This window comes from Dendrobates tinctorius, unplaced genomic scaffold (assembly GCF_039654945.1).
Source record: "Dendrobates tinctorius isolate UK_male_01 unplaced genomic scaffold, ASM3965494v1 ptg000038l, whole genome shotgun sequence".
NCBI lineage: Eukaryota > Metazoa > Chordata > Amphibia > Anura > Dendrobatidae > Dendrobates > Dendrobates tinctorius.
This window is the reverse complement of record NW_027361706.1, coordinates 14,959,715-14,987,268: the sequence shown is the minus strand read 5'-3', so window position 1 is coordinate 14,987,268 and position 27,554 is coordinate 14,959,715. Positions and strand designations below refer to the sequence as shown.

General features: G+C 42.8%; 1 long non-coding RNA gene across 1 annotated transcript in view; it reads left to right on the top strand.

Moving 5' to 3' along the window:
- LOC141088240 (uncharacterized) overlaps positions 1 to 27,554 on the top strand; it is a 215,129-nt gene that overhangs the window by 135,327 nt on the left and 52,248 nt on the right. The window contains exon 3 of the long non-coding RNA XR_012231859.1: positions 1,645 to 1,717. This is a non-coding gene — a long non-coding RNA (uncharacterized lncRNA). The remainder of the gene's footprint in view (positions 1 to 1,644; positions 1,718 to 27,554) is intronic.

Below are 27,554 nucleotides of genomic sequence, written 5' to 3'. Positions count from 1 at the left end.
ATAAATGGTAAGGGGAGGCCAATGCCAAATAAGGGCACAGCCTGGGGACAGCAATAATCACTCAATAAAAAGCACCCACAATAATATCACACAGTATAAAATAAAAGCCAAAAATATATATGAATATAATATATATGTATATATAAAAGCACATATATAAAAATTGCTAGTGCGAGTGTAATAAATTTATGTGCAAACATATAATATGTGCAGGCAAGAAAAAACTGTGAAAAAGTGTATAAAAAACGCTAAAAATATAAGATAACTAAATATGTATTACCACACAATAAAGTGTAATGTGCCACAATTGTAAACAGGAACCGTGAGCTAAAGGAAAAATTATTTAAAATATATGTGAAAGCACAGAACGAGTGCTCAAATAATTTATAATAAATGAGCTGCCACAATTGAAGTGCAATGTGCCGCAATAGTGTAATAAATCAGAACTTATAATATACAATAAAAAATATACAATAAAAATAATTGTGAACAGTGTAAATACCTTTCAGCTGTTTCTGTCCCCAGGATGTGCCAGCCCCGACGCGCGTTTCGGCGTACCTTCGTCAGGGGGTGGCGACATCCAGACAGGAAGAAGTTTAAATAGGGCAAAATAACCAATGAGAGCGGAGTAAGTGTATAATGACGCACGCAAGCATCGTCGGTAACCAGGCAGCCCCACGCCGCCGGCCCACGTGTATCCCCGATCGTCGCAATACAATGATGCGGCGAACAGGGACGCAGGCACGGCGGGCGGGACTCCCGGAACCCGATGCCAGCGTGCGTACAACACTGACCGCTGTCATTGGGCTGCAAGTGCCACATGGTACATAGAGATATAAGGCGCTCAGTGATTGGATGGATTGGACACATGACACGTAGGTCCTGAGCGCACATAACATAAACAGAGAGATCACATGGTACATAGGTCCTATTTGATACAAAAAAGGAAAAGAACTAAAATAAAAATTACAAATACAATGCTAACATATATAATATATAATATATGGCATATGATGACATATAATAAACACCAATGTATGAATAAAAATAAAATAATGATGAGTAATAATAAATAAATAAATAGATAAATAAATATAAGGAAAAAATAAATAAAAATAAAATAAGTATAAATATAAATAAAAATAAAAAAAGTAAATATAAATAAAAATAAAATAAGGATGATAATAAATGTAAAAATAATAAATAATAACTGTAAGAATGATAAATAATAATAGTGAATATGAAAATACTAAAATAAAAAATAATAATAATGGCAAATGAAGAAAAAATAATAAATAATAAGATAAGTGATGATGAAAATAATAAATGATTAATAATAAATAGTAATATACAATTATATACTCATCTTTCATGTAAATACATATTTGAAAAAATAATAATAAAAATTAAAATTGTAATTAATGAGACAAATAAATATTAATACATGTGTAATCAAGTTCATATATAAATTAATGATATATTTGAAAAATAAAAAAATAAAAAAAATATATATATATTTGTGAGAAAAAACTGAATACATATTAAGTCAAATTCATATATAGGTTGATGCAATAGATATTTAATCATTGTCCTTTTTCATTTTTCTTTTTTCTTTTTCTTTTTCCTTTCCTTTTTCTTGTATAGATATATCAGAAGAAGAAAATGGCATCAGCATCAGTCAACTCCAAGATTCCTCGCAACAGATGAACAACACAAGGTAATTGCTGATAGGATTAGGAACTAAAAGGTGACAAATAAAGATGTATAAGCATTATATATAATCAGTACACATTAATAAAACCATGTGAATAGATAATCAAATAAATATATCACATACCCAACAAATAAACTAATTAATAATATAAAATAAAGAATATAATATATATATTAAAATTTATATATTAAAAAAGATAAAAAGCTGGATGACTAGGTGGTCATAAAAAAGGGACATAACTGATATTCTCATTTAAACCTGAAGGAGATGTAGTTTTAAGCGTCCATATCCATCTTGTTTCCATCTGTGCTAATTTCTGACTAATTTGGCCACCACGTATAGAAACCGGAATTGTATCTATACCTCTTACCCGAAACTTGCTTGAATCACAATTATGGAATTGTTTAAAATGTCTCGGAATTGTTTTCAAGGCAGAAATGTCACTCTCAGTTTTTGCTCCATTGATTCCAATTACATGCTCTCTCACTCTTACTTTCAATTGTCTTGTGGTGAGGCCAACATAGATCTTTGAACAGGGACATGTAGCATAATAAATTACTGCCTTTGTCTCACAATTAATATGATGTTTAATGGAATAATTTCTTGAGCCTGCGGAATCAGTAAACGTGTCACTTCTGTCCATATTTTGACAAGCGATACAATGACCACATGGAAAAGAGCCATTCTTTTTTGAAATCTGTGTCATAAAGGATTTCCGTTCATTCTGATAATGGCTTCTTACCAACGAGTCTCGCAAATTTCTGGAGCGACGGAAGGTAATACTCGGTTGTTTCGTTAAATAGTTGGATAGGGTCTGATCGGCCAATAAAATATGCCATGATTGGCTTAAAACTTCTCTTAGTCTTTGATTAGCAGTATTATAGTTCGTAATAAAACGTACTGATGATGAGGATGCGGGCTTAATTCTAGAATATAATAAATCGTTTCTAGTTGAATATTTGGCTCTATTGAATGCTTTCTTGATACATCGATTACTATAACCACGATTTAAAAACCGTAATTTGAGTTCTTCAGACCTCTTTTCAAAGTCAATATCACTAGAACATATTCTTCTTAGTCTCAAAAATTGACCTATAGGAATTGAGCGAACAAGGGATGCCGGGTGAGAGGAAGATGCATGTAAAAGAGAGTTTGTTGCTGATTGTTTTCTAAAAATGTCAGTTTGGAGAATATTATTGGAATCCCGTTTTACCAATACATCAAGAAATTCGATATTACTTTTGTCATAGTGATGTGTTAGTCTGATATTTAAAGAATTGTTGTTTAAATGAGAAATGAATAACTCTAAGGACTCAACAGAGCCTTGCCAAATAAAGAAAATGTCATCAATGTACTGTGTCCACAGGAGGACACGGCACATTGAATGACAGTCATCAGATGCAAAGAGGTCCCTCTCCCACAGCCCCAGGAACAGATTTGCATATGCAGGTGCATATGACGCTCCCATTGCTGTACCCTGGAGCTGCAGGTAGAAGGACCCCTTAAAAATAAATAAATTATGTGATAAACTAAATTCCAGGATCTCTGTAATAAAATTCATCATAGAAAGAGAATAATCCGACATAGATAAAAAATATCTAGTAGCTTGTATACCATCTGAGTGTTTAATATTGGTATATAATGATTCAACGTCACAAGTGACTAACAATGCATCATCATCTATATATAAACCATCAATCTTCCTCAAAAAGTCGTTGGTATCACGTATAAAGGACGGAAGACATTCAACCAAAGGTTGGAGCTTTGAATCAATGTATTTACCCACATTCTCTAAAAAATTGGAGTTTCCCGACACAATCGGTCTACCATGTGGCAATGTTAGACTTTTATGGATCTTCGGTAGAAGATAAAATGTGGATATACATGGTTCCCTTATCTGTAATGCCTGACTCAGTTCCTTTGTTATAGTGCCCGTATCAATAGCTTCACTCAAAATTACATTTAATTCTGATGTAAAGGCTAATGAAGGATTAAATGTAAGCTTCTTATAACAGACTTTATTCTTCAATTGTCTGAAAACCTCTGTCTCATACATAGAAGAGGGCCAAATGACTATATTCCCGCCTTTATCGGCGGGTTTGATGACCACATCAGATACATTTTTTAATTTTTCTAAACTTTTCCGCTCTTCAAAATTCAAATTTCCTTTTGAGATGTTCTGAGGAATCTTTTTAAACTCCTCGCTGACTATTTTAACAAATAGATCAATATTTGGACACGAAGAAAAAGAAGGGAATTTTTTAGAATGTGGTAAAATACATGAAGGAATCTTACCCCCCTCGGAAGATGAATGTTCATGAAAAAGCCCATTCAAGGTCTGTAATGCTTCCTGCTCCGTGTCTGTTGGAAATAGATTATGTAATGTTTCATCATGGAAATATTTTTTGAACATTAAAGTTCTCGCAAACATATGTAAGTCCTTAGTAGCAGAAAAGGTATCAAAACGTGCATCTGGACAAAAGGTAAGACCCTTGCCAAGGACACTTAAATCTGTTTCAGAAAGACAATGTTCGCTCAAATTAATTACCTGGAGACGATTACTATCAGGTGATCGACCATTCCTTCTTCCATAAGGAGAGTTGCGTAAATTCCGTTTACGTTTGATAGTATTCTTATATGATAAAGAGGAAGAAGCTGAAGCATCAGAATATTCACTCGTCGAAAGCACCGAAGATGTAGATGTAAGACGAGTGCGAGTATCAGTAGACATATGGGATCTCTTCCAATTATATATCTTATTCATTTGTCGATCCTTCATATCTCTCATTAATTTCTTAGCATGATTATCTTGAATTTCTTTAACCCATAATTCAACTTCCTTCTCCATGGATGTATTGATAGATTGAAAATTTTCCGCCGTCAATTGGTTCTTAGCTAATGTATAAGTGTTTTCTAATTGTGAATCGATATTAGCCAAGTTTTTTGTATTAAGATTAACCAATAATTCCATAAATTTTTTTGAGGTATTATTACAAACCTCTTCCCAATTTTGTATAAATTCAACATCTTCAATAGGAAAAGAAGGAATCACTCTTATACGTAAACCCCTAGGAATCAAATCCTTATTAATGTAGTTTTGAAGAAAAGCCCTATTCCACCATAGGCGTGTCCGCTTATGTGACAGATTTTTTATAGTGGAAGAGAAATCAGTTAGTCCTTGACCACCAGAGCCATTAGCATTAGACCCACCATTACCGAATAATTGATTAATTCGGTTAAGCCAGGACTGTTCCTTGGCCTTAAAATCCATGTCCGAAGAGAAAGACCTGTGCAAAACACAGTATGAACAATTAAAATAAAATAAAATGACTCAAGGAAAGTGCAATATAAAATCTCCTAATAATCAGAATTGTGCACCATGGAAAAAATAAAAAAGACAACTCGGGAAAATAAGATGAAGAAAGCGAAGAAACCGAGAAAAATGTCAATAATAAAGATTTTTATTTCATTAGATATCCAACAATATTATATATATATATATATATATATATATATATATATATATATATATATATATATATTAAAATAAATGGTAAGGGGAGGCCAATGCCAAATAAGGGCACAGCCTGGGGACAGCAATAATCACTCAATAAAAAGCACCCACAATAATATCACACAGTATAAAATAAAAGCCAAAAATATATATGAATATAATATATATGTATATATAAAAGCACATATATAAAAATTGCTAGTGCGAGTGTAATAAATTTATGTGCAAACATATAATATGTGCAGGCAAGAAAAAACTGTGAAAAAGTGTATAAAAAACGCTAAAAATATAAGATAACTAAATATGTATTACCACACAATAAAGTGTAATGTGCCACAATTGTAAACAGGAACCGTGAGCTAAAGGAAAAATTATTTAAAATATATGTGAAAGCACAGAACGAGTGCTCAAATAATTTATAATAAATGAGCTGCCACAATTGAAGTGCAATGTGCCGCAATAGTGCAATAAATCAGAATTTATAATATACAATAAAAAATATACAATAAAAATAATTGTGAACAGTGTAAATACCTTTCAGCTGTTTCTGTCCCCAGGATGTGCCAGCCCCGACGCGCGTTTCGGCGTACCTTCGTCAGGGGGTGGCGACATCCAGACAGGAAGAAGTTTAAATAGGGCAAAATAACCAATGAGAGCAGAGGAAGTGTATAATGACGCACGCAAGCATCGTCGGTAACCAGGCAGCCCCACGCCGCCGGCCCACGTGTATCCCCGATCGTCGCAATACAATGATGCGGCGAACAGGGACGCAGGCACGGCGGGCGGGACTCCCGGAACCCGATGCCAGCGTGCGTACAACACTGACCGCTGTCATTGGGCTGCAAGTGCCACATGGTACATAGAGATATAAGGCGCTCAGTGATTGGATGGATTGGACACATGACACGTAGGTCCTGAGCGCACATAACATAAACAGAGAGATCACATGGTACATAGGTCCTATTTGATACAAAAAAGGAAAAGAACTAAAATAAAAATTACAAATACAATGCTAACATATATAATATATAATATATGGCATATGATGACATATAATAAACACCAATGTATGAATAAAAATAAAATAATGATGAGTAATAATAAATAAATAAATAGATAAATAAATATAAGGAAAAAATAAATAAAAATAAAATAAGTATAAATATAAATAAAAATAAAAAAAGTAAATATAAATAAAAATAAAATAAGGATGATAATAAATGTAAAAATAATAAATAATCACTGTAAGAATGATAAATAATAATAGTGAATATGAAAATACTAAAATAAAAAATAATAATAATGGCAAATGAAGAAAAAATAATAAATAATAAGATAAGTGATGATGAAAATAATAAATGATTAATAATAAATAGTAATATACAATTATATACTCATCTTTCATGTAAATACATATTTGAAAAAATAATAATAAAAATTAAAATTGTAATTAATGAGACAAATAAATATTAATACATGTGTAATCAAGTTCATATATAAATTAATGATATATTTGAAAAAAAAAAAGAAAAAAAAAATATATATATATATATTTGTGAGAAAAAACTGAATACATATTAAGTCAAATTCATATATAGGTTGATGCAATAGATATTTAATCATTGTCCTTTTTCATTTTTCTACATTTTTTCCCTGTTCGCCGCATCATTGTATTGCGACGATTGGGGATACACGTGGGCCGGCGGCGTGGGGCTGCCTGGTTACCGACGATGCTTGCATGCGTCATTATACACTTCCTCCGCTCTCATTGGTTATTTTGCCCTATTTAAACTTCTTCCTGTCTGGATGTCGCCACCCCCTGACGAAGGTACGCCGAAACTCGCGTCGGGGCTGGCACATCCTGGGGACAGAAACAGCTGAAAGGTATTTACACTGTTCACAATTATTTTTATTGTATATTTTTTATTGTATATTATAAGTTCTGATTTATTACACTACTGCGGCACATTGCACTTCAATTGTGGCAGCTCATTTATTATAAATTATTTGAGCACTCGTTCTGTGCTTTCACATATATTTTAAATAATTTTTCCTTTAGCTCACGGTTCCTGTTTACAATTGTGGCACATTGCACTTTATTGTGTGGTAATACATATTTAGTTATCTTATATTTTTAGCGTTTTTTATACACTTTTTCATAGTTTTTTCTTGCCTGCACATATTATATGTTTGCACATAAATTTATTACACTCGCACTAGCAATTTTTATATATGTGCTTTTATATATACATATATATTATATTCATATATATTTTTGGCTTTTATTTTATACTGTGTGATATTATTGTGGGTGCTTTTTATTGAGTGATTATTGCTGTCCCCAGGCTGTGCCCTTATTTGGCATTGGCCTCCCCTTACCATTTATTTTAATATACATATATATATATATATAATATTGTTGGATATCTAATGAAATAAAAATCTTTATTATTGACATTTTTCTCGGTTTCTTCGCTTTCTTCATCTTATTTTCCCGAGTTGTCTTTTTTATTTTTTCCATGGTGCACAATTCTGATTATTAGGAGATTTTATATTGCACTTTCCTTGAGTCATTTTATTTTATTTTACTTGTTCATTTTCAGAAAAGTCAGCCGGTCAACATTATCGGAAGATAGTCGCGTGCGACGGTCTGTTAGTACACCACCTGCGGCACTAAAGACGCGTTCCGATAATACACTGGCAGCAAGGCAAGCCAGCACCTCCAATGCATACTGGCTAAGCTCTGGCCATGTATCCAGCTTAGAGACCCAAAACTTGAAGGGGGAAGAGCCATCTGGGAGTACAGCGACAGGGCAAGACATGTAGTCTGACACCATCTGACGGAAGCGTTGCCTCCTGCTGACTCGAGGCGTCGCTGATGGTGTAGACAATTGTGGTGGACACACAAAACTTTGCCACATTCGGGCCATAGTGGTCTTGCCTTGTGCTGCGGCGCTGCCTCTGCTCCCTCTTTGTGCAGAGTTTCCTCCACTGCCTCGACGCACAGAGCTGCTTTGTAAAGCACTAGCAACAATGCTGTCGGGTGGAATGGAAAACATTATGGACTGCACCAGTGACTCTTCGTACTCCCGCAGTTTACGCTCCCGATTCAACGTTGGTATGAGCCTTTGTACGCTGTCCCGGTAGCGAGGATCTAGGAGGGTGTACACCCAATAATCAGCCGAGACGAGAATGTGGGCGATGCGGCGGTCGTTTCTCAGGCACTGCAGCATGAAATCAACCATGTGCTACAGACTCCCAACTGCCAAAGAACCGCTGTCCCCTGTTTAAGGCGTGACCTCGGCCTGCTCTGCATCACCCCACCCTCGCTGTACATACTGAGTAGAGGTTTGTGTACCTCCCTCCTCTGGAGAGATGTCTTCCTCCTCCATCGACTCCTCCTCATCCTCCTCACAAAGTGTCCCCTGCCTAGGCCTTTGTGAGGAAACACGTAGCGCAGACTGTCCAGAAGCAGATGGCATTTGGGACTCCTCATCCTCCACCTCTTCCGAAACCTCATCCCTTAGTGCTTGCAGTGTTTGTTGAAGCAGGCAGATAAGGGGGACAGTCATGCTGACTAGTGCATCATCTGCACTCACCATCCACGTGGATTCATCGAAGGCACGCAAAACGAGGCAGATGTCCTTCATAGAGGCCCACTCAATGGTGCTGAAGTGTGAACGGCGCACAGTGCGACTTGTTTGCGCCTGATGCAGCTGGTTCTCCATGACTGCTGCCTGCTGCTCACACAACCGCTCCAACATATGTAACGTTGAATTCCACCGGGTGGGTAGGTCACATATGATGTGATGTTCCGGAAGGCCAAATCGTCGCTGCAGAGCAGCGAGGCGCGATCTTGCCGTGCTGGAACGCCGCAAGTGAGCGCACTCTATGCGGACCTTGTGCAACAGTGCATCAAGATCCGGATAGTCCCTCAGAAAGCTCTGCACGACCAAGTTAAGCACATGTGCCAGACATGGGATGTGTGTGAGGTTGCCTAGGCCAAGAGCTGCCACCAGATTTCGGCCATTGTCACACACTACCAAGCCCGGCTGGAGATTCGCTGGCCCAAACCACACATCGCTCTCCTGCTTGATAGCATTCCAGAGCTCCTGCGCTGTGTGGCTTCCATTCCCCAAAGAAATTAATTTGAGTACAGCCTGTTGACGTTTGGCCACGGCTGTGCTCATATCGGTCGTAACAGGCTCCTGCTCTGCTGTTTCTGAGGAACTTGAGTAGGAGGAGGAGTCTATGTGTACAGACTGGAGTCCTGCAATCCGTGGCGTTGGAAGAACACGTACAGCGCCACTCTCCAGATCTGTACCCGGCTCCACAACATTGACCCAGTGGGCAGTGAGGGAAAGGTATCGTCCCTGTCCATGGTTACTGGTCCACGCATCGGTGGTCAGGTGGACCTTGCTACTAACGGCGTTTAGTAGCGCATGTTTTATTTTGCCCTCAACATGTTTCTGCAGGGCAGGGACGGCTCGCCTGCTGAAATAAAAGCGGCTGGGCACGTTGTATTGGGGGACTGCCAATGCCATTAAGTCCCGGAAGGTGTCAGTGTCCACCAGCCTGAATGACAGCATTTCAACTGCCAGAAGTTTGGCAATGCCAGCATTCAGAGACTGTGCTCGGGGATGGTTTGCCTTTTAGTCCATGCCTGTGCTACCGATGGTTGTGATGGATGGGAACGTGCTGCTATGGGTGGAATCTGACAGGGTCTCCGGACAACAGTGGCAGAGGTTCTTCCTTGGCCATCCTGTGAGGAAGCCGAACCAGCAGTGTGTGAGCTGGAGGAAGAGACCCCAACACGAACTGAAGAGGTGGTAGGTGGTGCTGTACGTTGGCCTACGTCTTCAGGGTGTCTCTGCAACTCCAACTCGTGCTTGGTGCGCACATGTTTCCACATATTTGTGGTATTGAGGTTGCTGACATTTCTCCCTCTTTTGACTTTCTGATGACACAGCTTGCATTTGACAAAGCAAATGTCATCTGCAACTGTGTCAAAAAAGGACCACGCACTGCAAGTCTTGGGAGCGCCCGTTTTGCCTTTGGAATGAGGAATGCTCCTAACGGGTGCCGAAGTGGAGGTAACAGGCAACCAAGTCTTCCCCCTCCCTCTGCCTCCTGTTTTGGCCGGTAGGGGAATCTCTTCCTCCGAGCTGCTCCCACCACCTTCCTGTTCCTCACGCCATGATGGGTCAAGGACCTCATCATCTTCCCTCCCCTCTTCAAACAGCTGCTTCTCCGGGGTTGTCTCGCCAGCACCGTACGCACCAGAAAGTGGCAACTGAGTCTCGTCATCATCTGATGCGTACTGAGGTGTGCTGACCATAGGCACTGGCCCACTCGCCTCTTCAGATTCAGAGGGACAAAGAAGTTGCGCATCACTGCATACTCCCTCTTCTTCACATTCAGGAATGCTGCTTGGCTGGCCCCCTCTTTCCAAGCCAACAGATTCCGAGAACAGAAGTAGAGACTGTGATGGCTCCTGTCCATGTCTCTCTGACGGCCTGGGCACTTTGGCAGGTGGTGAAGAGACAGATGGTTGCTCTTCGGTGCTCTGGTCCTGAGAGGATGCGGAAGTAATTGAAGTCGATGCGTTAGCTGCCATCCATCCGACAACGGCTTCAATTTGTTCCTCCCGCAGCATTGGGGTACGTTGAGGTCCTACAAAGCTGCGCATAAAGGACTGTTGCCTGCTAAAACTGGGGGATGCTGATCCACTGGTGCCCGCAGCAGGCCCAGAATCCCCACGTCCTCTACCTGCAGAATCCCCACGTCCTCTCCCTGCAGAATCCCCACGTCCTCTCCCTGCTGAAACTCCACGCCCACGCCCACGCGCCTTACTCCCTGCCTTCTTCATCTTGCCAGACTGCTTAAGATAGGCAGAAAAGTACAAAGGGGGGGCCTTAGTGTGCTTATTCCTGAACAGCTGGTTACAGGTACAAGAAACACTAATTTTATGAAGTGTGTGTGTGTGGACTACACTTTAATAGGAGCTGATGTGGCCTACACAAGTTCCAAATGTAGTGTTTGGTGAACTTTTTTTGTGGTTTCTTTGTTGGAAACAAACTCAAAGTATGTGAACAAAGAATTGAAACTGATAGTATCACCAACTTTTTGGAGCTATTACAATGCAGGCAGGTAACCTACAATGCAAAAGATGAGGCTCCAAAAAAATTGGGTAATACTAATCTGGCTGCGCCGGCAGGGCACAAGCCAGAAAAAAAGGCTCCTCTATCTACTCCTATATAGTGTTTGCAACCAACCAATGTTGATGGATACGGATGGATGCACAGTAATAGGAGAAGAAAAAATGAGCAGCACTCAAAGACAAATATGTGTGAGGCAGTGACGCACGTTGAGCGTCCTACAACTAGACGTAGCTGCAGGACACTCTACTCAGCGTGAGCTGCACTCACACACAGTCAGAGACCTCTCAGACAGCCGTGAACAGTGCAGCTAAGTGGGCACTGGCACTGACAGGCTGCAGAAAGGCTCCGCTGTGTACTCCTATATAGTGTTTGCAACCACCGTAGATGGAGACGGATGGATGCACACTAATAGAAGAAAAAATGAGCTGCACTCAAATACAAATATGTGTGAGGCACTGACGCACGCTGAGCATCCTACAACCAGACGTAGCTGCAGGACACACTACTCAGCGTGAGCTGCACTCACACACAGTCAGAGACCTCTCAGACAGCCGTGAACAGTGCAGCACAGTGGACACTAGCACTGAAAGGCTGCAGAAAGGCTCCGCTGTCTACTACTAGTGTTTGCAACCAACGTATATGGATACGGATGGAAGCACACTAGATTGAAATTATGTAAAAAATGCAGCTCAAAAATTAAAAGATGTATGAGGCAGCAGTGATCACACTGGGTGGCCTACAGCCTGACGTGGCTGCAGGACCCACTCCACAGCGTGAGCTGCACTCACACAGCCCTTGCAGACAGCTGTGAACACTGCTGCTAGGGCAAAGAAGGCTACAGTGGTGGTTTATGTAGCCTGGGTAAAGCACTAGAAGTTTGGTGGAATCGCTATTTCTAACTGTCCCTCACAGTCTTCTACAGCAGCCTGTCCCTAACTGAATTCACAGCAGAGTGAACCAGAAATGGCGGCTGCGGTGGCTTTTATAGTGCATCATGACATCATTTCGGCAGCCAATCACAGCCATGCCAATAGTTAACATGCCTACATGCCTAACAGGATGTGCCCACACTTCGGAGGAGTCCCATTGGCTTAATCAAAGCAAGCAGGCTCATAGCATGATGGGAACTTACGATTCCGGTATCCGATATGACGACAGTATCGGAAGTCAGTATCGGAATTCCGATACCGCTAATATCGGCCGATACCCGATACTTGCGGTATCGGAATGCTCAACACTAATGAAAGGGTACCGTATCCCCGGATAACATGTATAGATAGCGTACACATTCAAAATATATGTCTATAAATCAGGAGGCAGGCTCACACGGTGTTATGCCCAGTATGGATTGCACGTGATTGCATAAAGGTGAGAAAGGGTACCGTATCCCCAGATAACATGTATGGATAGTTTACACATTCAAAATATATGTCTATACATCAGGAGGCAGGCTCACACGGTGTTAGGCCCAGTATGGATTGCACGTGATTGCACAAAGGTGAGAAAGGGTACCGTATCCCCGGATAACATGTATGGATAGCGTACACATTCAAAATATATGTCTATACATCAGGAGGCAGGCTCAGACGGTGTTAGGCCCAGTATGGCTTGCACGTGATTGCACAAAGGTGACAAAGGGTACCGTATCCCCGGATAACATGTATGGATAGCGTACAGATTCAAAAGATATGTCTATACATCAGGAGGCAGGCTCAGACGGTGTCAGGCACAGTATGGCTTGCACGTGATTGCACAAAGGTGAGAAAGGGTACCGTATCCCCGGATAACATGTATGGATAGCGTACACATTCAAAATATATGTCTATACATCAGGAGGCAGGCTCAGACGGTGTCAGGCCCAGTATGGATTGCACGTGATTGCACAAAGGTGAGAAAGGGTACCGTATCCCCGGATAACATGTATGGATAGCGTACACATTCAAAATATATGTCTATACATCAGGAGGCAGGCTCAGACGGTGTTAGGCCCAGTATGGCTTGCACGTGATTGCACAAAGGTGAGAAAGGGTACCGTATCCCAGGATAACATGTATGGATAGCGTACACATTCAAAAGATATGTCTATACATCAGGAGGCAGGCTCACACGGTGTTAGGCCCAGTATGGATTGCACGTGATTGCACAAAGGTGAGAAAGGGTACCGTATCCCAGGATAACATGTATGGATAGCGTACACATTCAAAAGATATGTCTATACATCAGGAGGCAGGCTGAGACGTTGTCAGGCCCAGTATGGCTTGCACGTGATTGTACACAAGGTGAGAAATGGTACCGTATCCCCGGATAACATGTATGGATAGCGTACACATTCAAAATATATGTCTATACATCAGGAGGCAGGCTCAGACGGTGTCAGGCCCAGTATGGATTGCACGTGATTGCACAAAGGTGAGAAAGGGTACGGTATCCCCGGATAACATGTATGGATAGCGTACACATTCAAAATATATGTCTATACATCAGGATGCAGGCTCAGACAGTGTTAGGCCCAGTATGGATTGCACGTGATTGCACAAAGGTTAGAAAGGGTACCGTATCCCCGGATAACATGTATGGATAGCGTACACATTCAAAATATATGTCTATACATCAGGAGGCAGGCTAAGACAGTGTTAGGCCCTGTATGGCTTGCACGTGATTGCACAAAGGTGAGAAAGAGTACCGTATCCCCGAATAACATGTATGGATAGCGTACACATTCAAGAGATATGTCTATACATCAGGAGGCAGGCTCAGACGGTGTAAGGCACAGTATGGATTGCACGTGATTGCACAAAGGTGAGAAAGGGTACGGTATCCCCGGATCACATGTATGGATAGCGTACACATTCAAAATATATGTCTATACATCAGGAGGCAGGCTCAGACAGTGCTAGGCCCAGTATGGATTGCACGTGATTGCACAAAGGTTAGAAAGGGTACCGTATCCCCGGATAACATGTATGGATAGCGTACACATTCAAAAGATATGTCTATATATCAGGAGGCAGGCTGAGACGGTGTCAGGCACAGTATGGCTTGCACGTGATTGCACAAAGGTGAGAAAGGGTACTGTATCCCCGGATAACATGTATGGATAGCGTACACATTCAAAATATATGTCTATACATCAGGAGGCAGGCTCAGACGGTGTCAGGCCCAGTATGGATTGCACGTGATTGCACAAAGGTGAGAAAGGGTACCGTATCCACGGATAACATGTATGGATAGCGTACACATTCAAAATATATGTCTATACATCAGGAGGCAGGCTCAGACGGTGTTAGGCCCTGTATGGCTTGCACGTGATTGCACAAAGGTGAGAAAGGGTACCGTATCCCAGGATAACATGTATGGATAGCGTACACATTTAAGAGATATGTCTATACATCAGGAGGCAGGCTCAGATGGTGTCAGGCACAGTATGGATTGCACGTGATTGCACAAAGGTGAGAAAGGGTACGGTATCCCCGGATCCCATGTATGGATAGCGTACACATTCAAAATATATGTCTATACATCAGGAGGCAGGTTCAGACAGTGTTAGGCCCAGTATGGATTGCACGTGATTGCACAAAGGTTAGAAAGGGTACCGTATCCCCGGATAACATGTATGGATAGCGTACACATTCAAAAGATATGTCTATACATCAGGAGGCAGGCTCAGACGGTGTCAGGCACAGTATGGCTTGCACGTGATTGCACAAAGGTGAGAAAGGGTACTGTATCCCCGGATAACATGTATGGATAGCGTACACATTCAAAATATATGTCTATACATCAGGAGGCAGGCTCAGACGGTGTCAGGCCCAGTATGGATTGCACGTGATTGCACAAAGGTGAGAAAGGGTACCGTATCCCCGGATAACATGTATGGATAGCGTACACATTCAAAATATATGTCTATACATCAGGAGGCAGGCTCACACGGTGTTATGCCCAGTATGGATTGCACGTGATTGCATAAAGGTGAGAAAGGGTACCGTATCCCCAGATAACATGTATGGATAGTTTACACATTCAAAATATATGTCTATACATCAGGAGGCAGGCTCACACGGTGTTAGGCCCAGTATGGATTGCACGTGATTGCACAAAGGTGAGAAAGGGTACCGTATCCCCGGATAACATGTATGGATAGCGTACACATTCAAAATATATGTCTATACATCAGGAGGCAGGCTCAGACGGTGTTAGGCCCAGTATGGCTTGCACGTGATTGCACAAAGGTGACAAAGGGTACCGTATCCCCGGATAACATGTATGGATAGCGTACAGATTCAAAAGATATGTCTATACATCAGGAGGCAGGCTCAGACGGTGTCAGGCACAGTATGGCTTGCACGTGATTGCACAAAGGTGAGAAAGGGTACCGTATCCCCGGATAACATGTATGGATAGCGTACACATTCAAAATATATGTCTATACATCAGGAGGCAGGCTCAGACGGTGTCAGGCCCAGTATGGATTGCACGTGATTGCACAAAGGTGAGAAAGGGTACCGTATCCCCGGATAACATGTATGGATAGCGTACACATTCAAAATATATGTCTATACATCAGGAGGCAGGCTCAGACGGTGTTAGGCCCAGTATGGCTTGCACGTGATTGCACAAAGGTGAGAAAGGGTACCGTATCCCAGGATAACATGTATGGATAGTGTACACATTCAAAAGATATGTCTATACATCAGGAGGCAGGCTCACACGGTGTTAGGCCCAGTATGGATTGCACGTGATTGCACAAAGGTGAGAAAGGGTACCGTATCCCAGGATAACATGTATGGATAGCGTACACATTCAAAAGATATGTCTATACATCAGGAGGCAGGCTGAGACGTTGTCAGGCCCAGTATGGCTTGCACGTGATTGTACACAAGGTGAGAAATGGTACCGTATCCCCGGATAACATGTATGGATAGCGTACACATTCAAAATATATGTCTATACATCAGGAGGCAGGCTCAGACGGTGTCAGGCCCAGTATGGATTGCACGTGATTGCACAAAGGTGAGAAAGGGTACGGTATCCCCGGATAACATGTATGGATAGCGTACACATTCAAAATATATGTCTATACATCAGGATGCAGGCTCAGACAGTGTTAGGCCCAGTATGGATTGCACGTGATTGCACAAAGGTTAGAAAGGGTACCGTATCCCCGGATAACATGTATGGATAGCGTACACATTCAAAATATATGTCTATACATCAGGAGGCAGGCTAAGACAGTGTTAGGCCCTGTATGGCTTGCACGTGATTGCACAAAGGTGAGAAAGAGTACCGTATCCCCGAATAACATGTATGGATAGCGTACACATTCAAGAGATATGTCTATACATCAGGAGGCAGGCTCAGACGGTGTAAGGCACAGTATGGATTGCACGTGATTGCACAAAGGTGAGAAAGGGTACGGTATCCCCGGATCACATGTATGGATAGCGTACACATTCAAAATATATGTCTATACATCAGGAGGCAGGCTCAGACAGTGCTAGGCCCAGTATGGATTGCACGTGATTGCACAAAGGTTAGAAAGGGTACCGTATCCCCGGATAACATGTATGGATAGCGTACACATTCAAAAGATATGTCTATATATCAGGAGGCAGGCTCAGACGGTGTCAGGCACAGTATGGCTTGCACGTGATTGCACAAAGGTGAGAAAGGGTACTGTATCCCCGGATAACATGTATGGATAGCGTACACATTCAAAATATATGTCTATACATCAGGAGGCAGGCTCAGACGGTATCAGGCCCAGTATGGATTGCACGTGATTGCACAAAGGTGAGAAAGGGTACCGTATCCACGGATAACATGTATGGATAGCGTACACATTCAAAATATATGTCTATACATCAGGAGGCAGGCTCAGACGGTGTTAGGCCCTGTATGGCTTGCACGTGATTGCACAAAGGTGAGAAAGGGTACCGTATCCCAGGATAACATGTATGGATAGCGTACACATTTAAGAGATATGTCTATACATCAGGAGGCAGGCTCAGATGGTGTCAGGCACAGTATGGATTGCACGTGATTGCACAAAGGTGAGAAAGGGTACGGTATCCCCGGATCACATGTATGGATAGCGTACACATTCAAAATATATGTCTATACATCAGGAGGCAGGTTCAGACAGTGTTAGGCCCAGTATGGATTGCACGTGATTGCACAAAGGTTAGAAAGGGTACCGTATCCCCGGATAACATGTATGGATAGCGTACACATTCAAAAGATATGTCTATACATCAGGAGGCAGGCTCAGACGGTGTCAGGCACAGTATGGCTTGCACGTGATTGCACAAAGGTGAGAAAGGGTACTGTATCCCCGGATAACATGTATGGATAGCGTACACATTCAAAATATATGTCTATACATCAGGAGGCAGGCTCAGACGGTGTCAGGCCCAGTATGGATTGCACGTGATTGCACAAAGGTGAGAAAGGGTACCGTATCCCCGGATAACATGTATGGATAGCGTACACATTCAAAATATATGTCTATACATCAGGAGGCAGGCTCACACGGTGTTAGGCCCAGTACGGCTTGCACGTGATTGCACAAAGGTGAGAAAGGGTACGGTATCCCCAGATAACATGTATGGATAGCGTACACATTCAAAATATATGTCTATACATCAGGAGGCAGGCTCAGACAGTGTTAGGCCCAGTATGGATTGCACGTGATTGCACAAAGGTTAGAAAGGGTACCGTATCCCCGGATAACACGTATGGATAGCGTACACATTCAAAATATATGTCTATACATCAGGAGGCAGGCTCAGACGGTGTTAGGCCCAGTATGGCTTGCAAGTGATTGCACAAAGGTGAGAAAGGGTACCGTATCCCCGGATAACATGTATGGATAGCGTACACATTCAAGAGATATGTCTATACATCAGGAGGCAGGCTCAGACGGTGTCAGGCACAGTATGGATTGCACGTGATTGCACAAAGGTGAGAAAGGGTACGGTATCCCCGGATAACATGTATGGATAGCGTACACATTCAAAATATATGTCTATACATCAGGAGGCAGGCTCACACGGTGTTAGGCCCAGTATGGATTGCACGTGATTGCACAAAGGTGAGAAAGGGTACCGTATCCCCGGATAACATGTATGGATAGCGTACACATTCAAAATATATGTCTATACATCAGGAGGCAGGCTCAGACGGTGTTAGGTCCAGTATGGCTTGCACGTGATTGCACAAAGGTGAGAAAGGGTACCGTATCCCCGGATAACATGTATGGATAGCGTACACATTCAAAAGATATGTCTATACATCAGGAGGCAGGCTCAGACGGTATTAGGCCCAGTATGGCTTGCACGTGATTGCACAAAGGTGAGAAAGGGTACTGTATCCCAGGATAACATGTATGGATAGCGTACACATTCAAAAGATATGTCTATACATCAGGAGGCAGGCTCAGACATTGTCAGGCCCAGTATGGCTTGCACGTGATTGCACAAAGGTGAGAAAGGGTACCGTATCCCCGGATAACATGTATGGATAGCGTAAACATTCAAAATATATGTCTATACATCAGGAGGCAGGCTCAGACGGTGTCAGGCCAAGTATGGCTTGCACGTGATTGCACAAAGGTGAGAAAGGGTACCGTATCCCCGCATAACATGTATGGATAGCGTACACATTCAAAATATATGTCTATACATCAGGAGGCAGGCTCAGACGGTGTTAGGCCCAGTATGGCTTGCACGTGATTGCACAAAGGTGAGAAAGGGTACCGTATCCCAGGATAACATGTATGGATAGCATACACATTCAAAAGATATGTCTATACATCAGGAGGCAGGCTCAGACGGTGTTAGGCCCAGTATGGATTGCACGTGATTGCACAAAGGTGAGAAAGGGTACCGTATCCCCGGATAACATGTATGGATAGCGTACACATTCAAAATATATGTCTATACATCAGGAGGCAGGCTCAGACGGTGTTAGGCCCAGTATGGCTTGCACGTGATTGCACAAAGGTGAGAAAGGGTACCGTATCCCCGGATAACATGTATGGATAGCGTACACATTGAAAAGTTATGTCTATACATCAGGAGGCAGGCTCAGACGGTGTCAGGCCCAGTATGGCTTGCACGTGATTGCACAAAGGTGAGAAAGGGTACCGTATCCCCGGATAACATGTATGGATAGCGTACACATTCAAAAGAAATGTCTATACATCAGGAGGCAGGCTCAAACGGTGTCAGGCACAGTATGGATTTGACGGCCCAGACTACACAGCGGAGGAGCAGGGAGAGGTAAAGATTGCAAATGCTGGGGCCCTGCCCAAGCAAGGGGGGCCCGCTCGTGGGCGTCGGTACTGGCACTGGGCCCCTCATAGTACGGCGGTGTGTCTGACGGCGGGTGTGCACCACCACCGTCAGAGACACTTGATTGCACTATGAGGGACCCTGTGCCAGTGCCCGTGCCCAAGAGTCGGCCTACCCACCTGTCCAGGGCAACTGCACTCGCACAGTGTCGTGCGCTAAGTGGTGACCCCGGCCATGGGGGGGAGGCAGCACAGTTAGGGAGTTTTAGAAAGTGGCATATGTTGATGTTGGACATTCAGCTGATGCAAAAGGCGAAATAGGTCAAGTCCCAGGAAGAGGTGGACCAAAGCAAGCCATTTTTCTGTCACCCTATGTGTCATCAGGGGAAGGTGGGACAAAATCATTGGAAACCCATGCATGGTTCATTTTAATGAAGGTTAGATCATCCACATTTTGGGTTGACAGACGGGTCCTTTTTTCTGTCAGGATTGATCCAGCTGCACTGAAGACTCTTTCCGATAGCACACTTGCAGCTGGGCAAGCGAGCTCCTGTAAGGCATATTGTGCCAATTCAGGCCAGGTGTCCAGGTTAGCGGCCCAATAGTCAAAGGGGAATGACCTGTGTGGGAGAACATCGATATGGGAGGAAAAGTAGTTTGTAACCATAGTTGACAACTGCTGTCTCCTGTCACTTTCCATCGACGCTGTATTACCAGTTGTGTGAGCGGTACTTGAAAAATCTGCCAAGCTGCCCCCGGCCCGTACGGCTCGTGTGAGAACCATCACCGCTGCTGTGTGCTGGGAATGCCTCAAGCAACCGATTTACCAGAGTTGCTTGTTTATTAGCCAATATTAGGTCAAGGTTCTCCTGTGGCATGATGTTTTGTAATTTGCCTTTATAGCGTGGATCCAGGATGCTGGCCAACCAGTAGTCGTCATCGTTCATCATTTTGGCAATGCGGAGGTCCCTTTTTAGGATCCGCAAGGCATAATCTGACATGTGGGCCAATGTTCCCGGTGTCAATGATGCACTGCGAGTGCTGGTTGGAGGAGCACTTTCTGGCAAATCCACATCCCTCGAGTCACGCACAAACCCTGTACCAGACCTTGCCACGCCACAATTTTCACTTGCCCCACGAGATGCATCCTCATCCCCTAAGTAATCATCCCCATCATCATCCTCCTCCTCCTCTTCTTCCTCCAACTCGTCCAGGAGAGGTCCCTGAGCAGACAATGGCTGAATGTCATCAAGGATTCCCTCCACCTCTTCCTCCTCGTCAACATTGGCTGCAGACGCCTGCTCCTTAAGGTGCGTCAAAGTTTGCATGAGCAGACGCATAAGTGGGATGCTCATGCTTAGGATGGCGTCGTCTGCGCTTACCAGCCGTGTGCATTCCTCAAAACACTGAAGGACTTTACAGAGGTCTTTCAGCTTCGACCACTGCACACCTGTCAACTCCATGTCTGCTCTCAAAGTGCCTGGCCGTGTATCCTCCCACAAATGCATTATGGCCTGCCTCTGCTCGCACAGCCGCTCCACCATGTGCAGGGTGGAGTTCCACCTTGTTGCAATGTCGATAATGAGGCGGTGGTTGGGAAGGTGGAGCAATCGCTGCAGCTTCTGCATACGAACAGAGTGTACAGGCGACCGGCGGATGTGCGCGCACAGTCTTCGCACCTTCTGGAGCAGGGCTGTTAACTCCGGATAATTTTTGAGGAAGCACTGCACCACCAGGTTCAAGGTGTGAGCCAAGCAAGGTATGTGGCTGAGTTTTGAAAGGGCTATGACTGCCACAAAATTACGGCCGTTATCACTAACTACCTTGCCTGCCTCAAGATGTACACTGCCCAGCCATGACTCAGTTTGTCGCTTCAAGTACTCGGCCAGCACCTCGTCGGTGTGTCTGTCGCCCAAACACATCATCTGCAACACAGCCTGCTGACGCTTTCCACTAGCTGCTCGATAGGGGGACACCTCGTGTGCAACAGTGGCAGCTGCAGATGGAGTGCTCCTACGACTGCGCTCTGTGGACGAGCTTTCGCTTCTGGAGGAGGAGGAGGAGGAGGAGGGTCGAACGCCTACAGCCAACTGTTTCCTATACCGTGGGCTAGGCAGCACTGTCCCACCACCGCTGTCCCCTGTGGACCCTGCATCCACCACATTAACCCAGTGCGCAGTGATGGACACGTAACGGCCCTGGCCATGCCGACTGGACCATGCATCAGTTGTGAGGTGCACCTTTCCACTCACTGACTGCTTGAGTGCATGGACAATGCAGTCTTTTACATGATGGTGGAGGGCTGGGATGGCTTTGCGAGAGAAGAAGTGGCGACTGGGTATGTCATAGCGTGGTGCTGCATAGGCCATGAGTTCGCAGAAAGCTGCGCTTTCCACCAACCGATAGGGCATCATCTCAAATGAGATTAGTTTGGCAATAAGGGCGTTCAAACCCAGTGTACGCGGATGAGAGACTGAGTACTTTCTTGACCTACTCATAGTGTCTGGGAGGGTGAGCTGGACTTGAGAGCTGCATATGGTGGAAGTAGCGGTGGACAGGGCGGACTGAGAGAGGTTTGATGATGGTGATGGAGTTGGTGTTCTTTCTGATGGCCTAGATTCAGTATTTCGTTGATATAACAGTGGGATTCCCTGACTGCTGTGGCCTTGCAACGACACCTCAACATTTGCTGCTGTGCTAACCGGTGGGCTTACAGTGGGGGAAACAATGTAGCGTTGCTTACTACCTTCTTTGTGATCAGTTGCACATGTGGCACTTGAGGTTTGGTGTTGTGTCCACGCATGTGCATGGTGGTTAAATGTCTAAGCATGCAACTGGTATTCAAATTTTTCAGATTTTTCCCTCGGCTAAAGGTCTTTGCGCACTTCTTACAGATAACCTTGCCTGATCATGAGGATTTTGTTCAAAAAAGTGCCACACTGCACTCTTCCTACTTTGGCAGACATTTTGCGGCCTAGCACGCTGTGATGTTTTGACCCTCTGGACAAGCTGTCCAGCAACTCTTTTGATTTTTGGAACCTGTCTTTGGAGTGCTCCGGGCCTGCCAGATAACAGCTGTTGCGATGTCGATGTCTGCTGTGGATGCTCCTCATCTGAGCTATTGGAAGCAGCACCCTCTTCCCCCAATGGATGCCAATCTGGGTCAACAACTGGGTCATCCATCACTTCCTCTTCAATGTCATGTGCACCTTCCTCTGTGTCACCGTGTATGGTGGTATAGTGTGCGGGAAGGGGCACCTGAGTCTCATCAGGGTCAGAATCTGGCTCTGTACACTGCGAGGACAATGTAGTGCTCTGAGTGAATGTACCAGCAGAATCATCTATCAGCGGCTGTGCATCAGTGCACTCCATGTCAGATTCATCATGGCCTGGGTAATTCACCATTTCACTTGATAATCCAGGCATGGTATGTGAAAACAGCTCCATGGAGTAATCAGTAGTATGGCCTGCGTCATTCTTCAATCTTGGTTGGGGTGAAGGACACAAGGAAAGGTGTGGTTCATGAACATGAGCCTCCATTTGTCCCTTCAAACTCAAGAGCTCAGTGCTGCAAAGCTATAGTGCAAATAAAAACTGAGCCACCATGCTGCCTAGACCTCTATACCCTCCTAATTTACTAAATCAAAGGTGTTATCTTAGTTTGTTATGTTTCAATCTCAGTAGCACTGTAGCTTTGGCATCAATAGAAATCTCAATCCTTTTTACTTATTTACACAGGTAACTGGTCTCTACTTCCCTCTACACTCTCATATTGCAGAGGCTGATTACTATACAATACTATACATTACCTATTGAATAATGATGGGCAGTTCTGCTACATTCCTACCCCTGAAGACAACAATCGCGCTATGTGTGCGGTGTTATCTGGTTTTACATGTAATGTTAACAGTATGTGCGTCTTCCATATTGTGTGATGGTTATGTGGAGCATAGTAGTAATGTAAGTCGTGCATAGTGCAAGGTAACCACATGATTACATTAGGGATAAGGACCGTAGATTTAGTATACAGGCTAGGACATAGTTAAGGATAGAACTAACCCCATGGGTGGGAACTAGTGTTAATAAAAGGTGGGCACTTCCTGATAGGAGACAGAAATGTGTAGTGGCAAGATCAACTTCAGGTGCAGTGGTCGGCTAGGGTGAGCATGTACCCGTTGTTCAAATTAGCAAGCCCCTGTCGTGTCCGGAGCCCAAGGTCTGGAAAAGGGGCTACCGGACACATTGTGTCCTCTGGTGTACAGTGGTAGAAGCCCAGGGACCCATGTAGACAGAAGGTGGAGGATTCCGGGTGCACTGCTCATGTGTACAGGAAATCTCTGAGGCTGATGGAGTCAGTGGGCTTAGGGATAGTCCAGGACAAATGAGTGGTAGGGCTGAAGAGGTGTTGTACTAAGGAAGGAAGAAACATGAAATGCTGTGCCCTATCCCATATGTCACCACCTGGTGAACTTGAACTGACCAGTAAACGTTTGCCTGTTGTAAAGAACTGGGTATCCTCTGACTTGTGTGCGGCAGCTCCAGAGGATGGAGGCCTGGAGAACAGCGAAGGCCTGTGGCCTACAAGTGAGTATGATGCAACCCACAGCTGATAGCACACTGGGACTGGGACACTGTTTTCCTGTAAATCGCCAGAGCCTAACCGGACACCAGCTCGGTCATGACTACCGCTCTCAGCCTGTTAACAACTATGCTGCTGTGATCACATGACATTATTTTTAGGAAGCTACCTCTAAAGACAAGTAGACGGTTTGGATAAGGTATTCAAGTTATCTTAGTCAGCCATGTTACCATTTCAGTGGCGCTGCAGCCTAGTCAGCAATAATACTTTCTTTAGGCCTTTTAACTAAATTACATTGGCTACTAGTCTCCACTTTTCCACTTTCCTCCACCATCCCATACTGCAGAGATTTTGTGCTTGCAACAGTGCCCACACTTTCGTATTGGAGAGACTTCTTGCTTAACACCGTAACTATGCTGCTGTAATCACATGACATTATTATTCGCAAGCTACTATTACTGACACATGGCTTCTAATTCCCTGATCAGGTAAGTTATTCAATAAATGTTAGCTCTTAAAGGGTTATTCCAGCTAGGGGAAAATGGCTATCAAACACTGCTGGTTGCTGAATCAGGTGTATATAGTATATGTAGCATGCACTCTTTTAGGATTTGGCTCCACTTTCCAGTTTGAGCGGTTGTCTCAAGACTTCATACTCTGACTAGATTCTCAACCATTTTTCTCAATTATCTATTTTTAATGTTTTTAATTAAAAAATGTAAAGTCGTGCTGTTAGGCCACAATAATCCTATTATTTCATATACAATAAATGGAAAATATACTAAGTATTACAAAATGGGACTTTGGTATTTTATTTGCAATAAGCTAAACAGCAATACGCAAAGTCCAGCAGCAACAAAAGCAAATAGGATTTTAGTGTGTATTAAAAGAGGGATAAACACCTATGATCTCAATAGTAAATTACCCCTCTATAAATTACTTTTAAGTCCACATCTTGGATATGGGATCCAGTTTTGGACTTCACATTCTAACAAGAAAGGTTAGAGGAGTTTCAAAACCAGGCAATCAGATTGGGGCAGAAGATGAAAAAAAATTGTAATAAACATGCCATTTTGTGTTATACTGCAATTTTGTTAGCTTTTATTTTACAGATTACTACCTACTAGCAGTTTTTAATATTCTACGCCATCTATTCTATTATTTCTAAACACTGTTTTTCTTTGATTACTTTGTGTCTCCATTTATATTGCGTCCACACACACAAACGATACACCATTTGAAAGGTAAACTTGCCCCCTTCAGCAAGAAAATAGCCAAACAAGCAACACATCCACGATTTGATAACGAAATACAGTTTCAACATTAATTTTCAAAAAACTGCAGTACGGAAAAATGACCTGCAGGTGGCTCCACAGTACCCCAAAGCACACTACCATAAAGCTGCTTACAGACATCACAAGCAAATCCAAACATTTGCCTTTGAGGCTTTCCAGCTTGCCAAACTGCCTGCCCAGCCTATTTTAGACAAATTGGAGGATTGCACATTTCACTGCAGGTGAGGCACATATGCAAACACATTTGTAAACATGCATTGCCTATTGAAATGCATACTTGCTCCGTTCAAACTCCACCCACACAAACAAATGATACACCATTTGAAAGGTCAAATTACCTGCAGGTGGCAGCTCACTACCCCAAAGCACACTACCACAAAGCTGCTTACAGATATCACAAGTAAATCCAAAAATTTGCCTTTGGGTCTTTTCAGCTTGTTCAAGTACTTGCCCAGCCTATTTCAGGAACATTCGAGAATTGCACACTTCACGCAGGTGAGTAACATATGCAAACACATTTGTATACATGCACTGCTTTTTCGGTGATTACTTTGCCCCACACAAACAAATGACGAGTCACATATGCAAATACATTTGTAAACATGCACTGCTTTTTCGCTGATTACTTTGCCCCACACGCACAAATGATACACAATTTGAAAGGTAAACTTGCTCCCTTCAGCAAGAAAAGAGCCAAACAAACTACACAGTCACGATTTTATTGCTAAATACAGTTTAAACATTCATTTTCATAAACCTGCAGAAAGACACAATGACCTGCAGGTGGCACCCCAACCGGAAGACATTTTTTGGCCTCTACTTATCAAACCAATTTATTGTATTACCAGTCTACATATATAAATACCCGTCTGAGTTCATCATCTCATGAAATACATTTAAATTTGACCAGCTTGCTTTTTCTGAAATTGCCCGCTCCCCCCGACGACCAATATGCGAAAATCTCGCACGGGCCAAGCTAGCTTTATATTACTTTTTTGACATATTATATCTATGCAATTACTGTACTGTTTATAGATTACTTTCTGCAATTCGTATCAAATATTATATAATTTTCTGCTATGACTTTTATATTATATAGAACAAAATAATAAAATGCTGTTTTTAACAGCTTTTTGCCTATTTACTTGCCCCAAACCCTTACCAAATCCATCTGCAATGTAAAACATTTCTAAATAGCTGCTTAAGCTACTACAATATGGTCTCTGTATGTCACTATGGAGCATTGTACCGTCGGGCTCCACTGCTTGAGGTTGATTATAGAAAGGGGCAATGATCATGGAAGCGTTCTCAATTAAATTGTGGAATTGCTCATACAGCATCTTATTAACTAGAAACATTTATTATGGAAAATACTATTAACTTTAATTATGTAACATACCTTTTAGACTAAATACGGAATATAACTTACATTTCAAATCATAATCTAAAATCACACGATGTATTTTTCCAATTTACAGCACCAGTTTCTTATAGAAGAGTGACCTACAAGTTGTAGTAATGACACACCAGGGCTTCTGGGTTCATATGTGAAGTCAGATTTGTGCAGGATTTTATTATGTAGTGTTACAGGGGTTTTGGTTTTAAAGGCTGTAGGACAAATACTAAGATGCAAATCTGTGACAGCCAAATGTAATCACAGGTAGGGCAAAGGGAGAACTTAATAATACCACTCTGGATCATCAGAGAGAAGAGAGCCAACTGATGTTGTAAAAATGTGTCCCGGACCGGGACAAACATGCTCTTCTTCCCACACTACTGAAACGGGAGGATTTTTTATATATTTTAAGGTCATAGAACATAACGAGCACTGATGAGAATGGTTTATGTGTAATAATGAGAATGACCTAATATTCACGGTTTTATATAATTTAATAAATATGTGGATGACTCGTGTACTTTGTTAAAGATATAATGTGTTATTGTATTGAGTATAGGGACAGTATAAGGACAGAAAGTTAGGACATAAGTATAGGAGTAGAG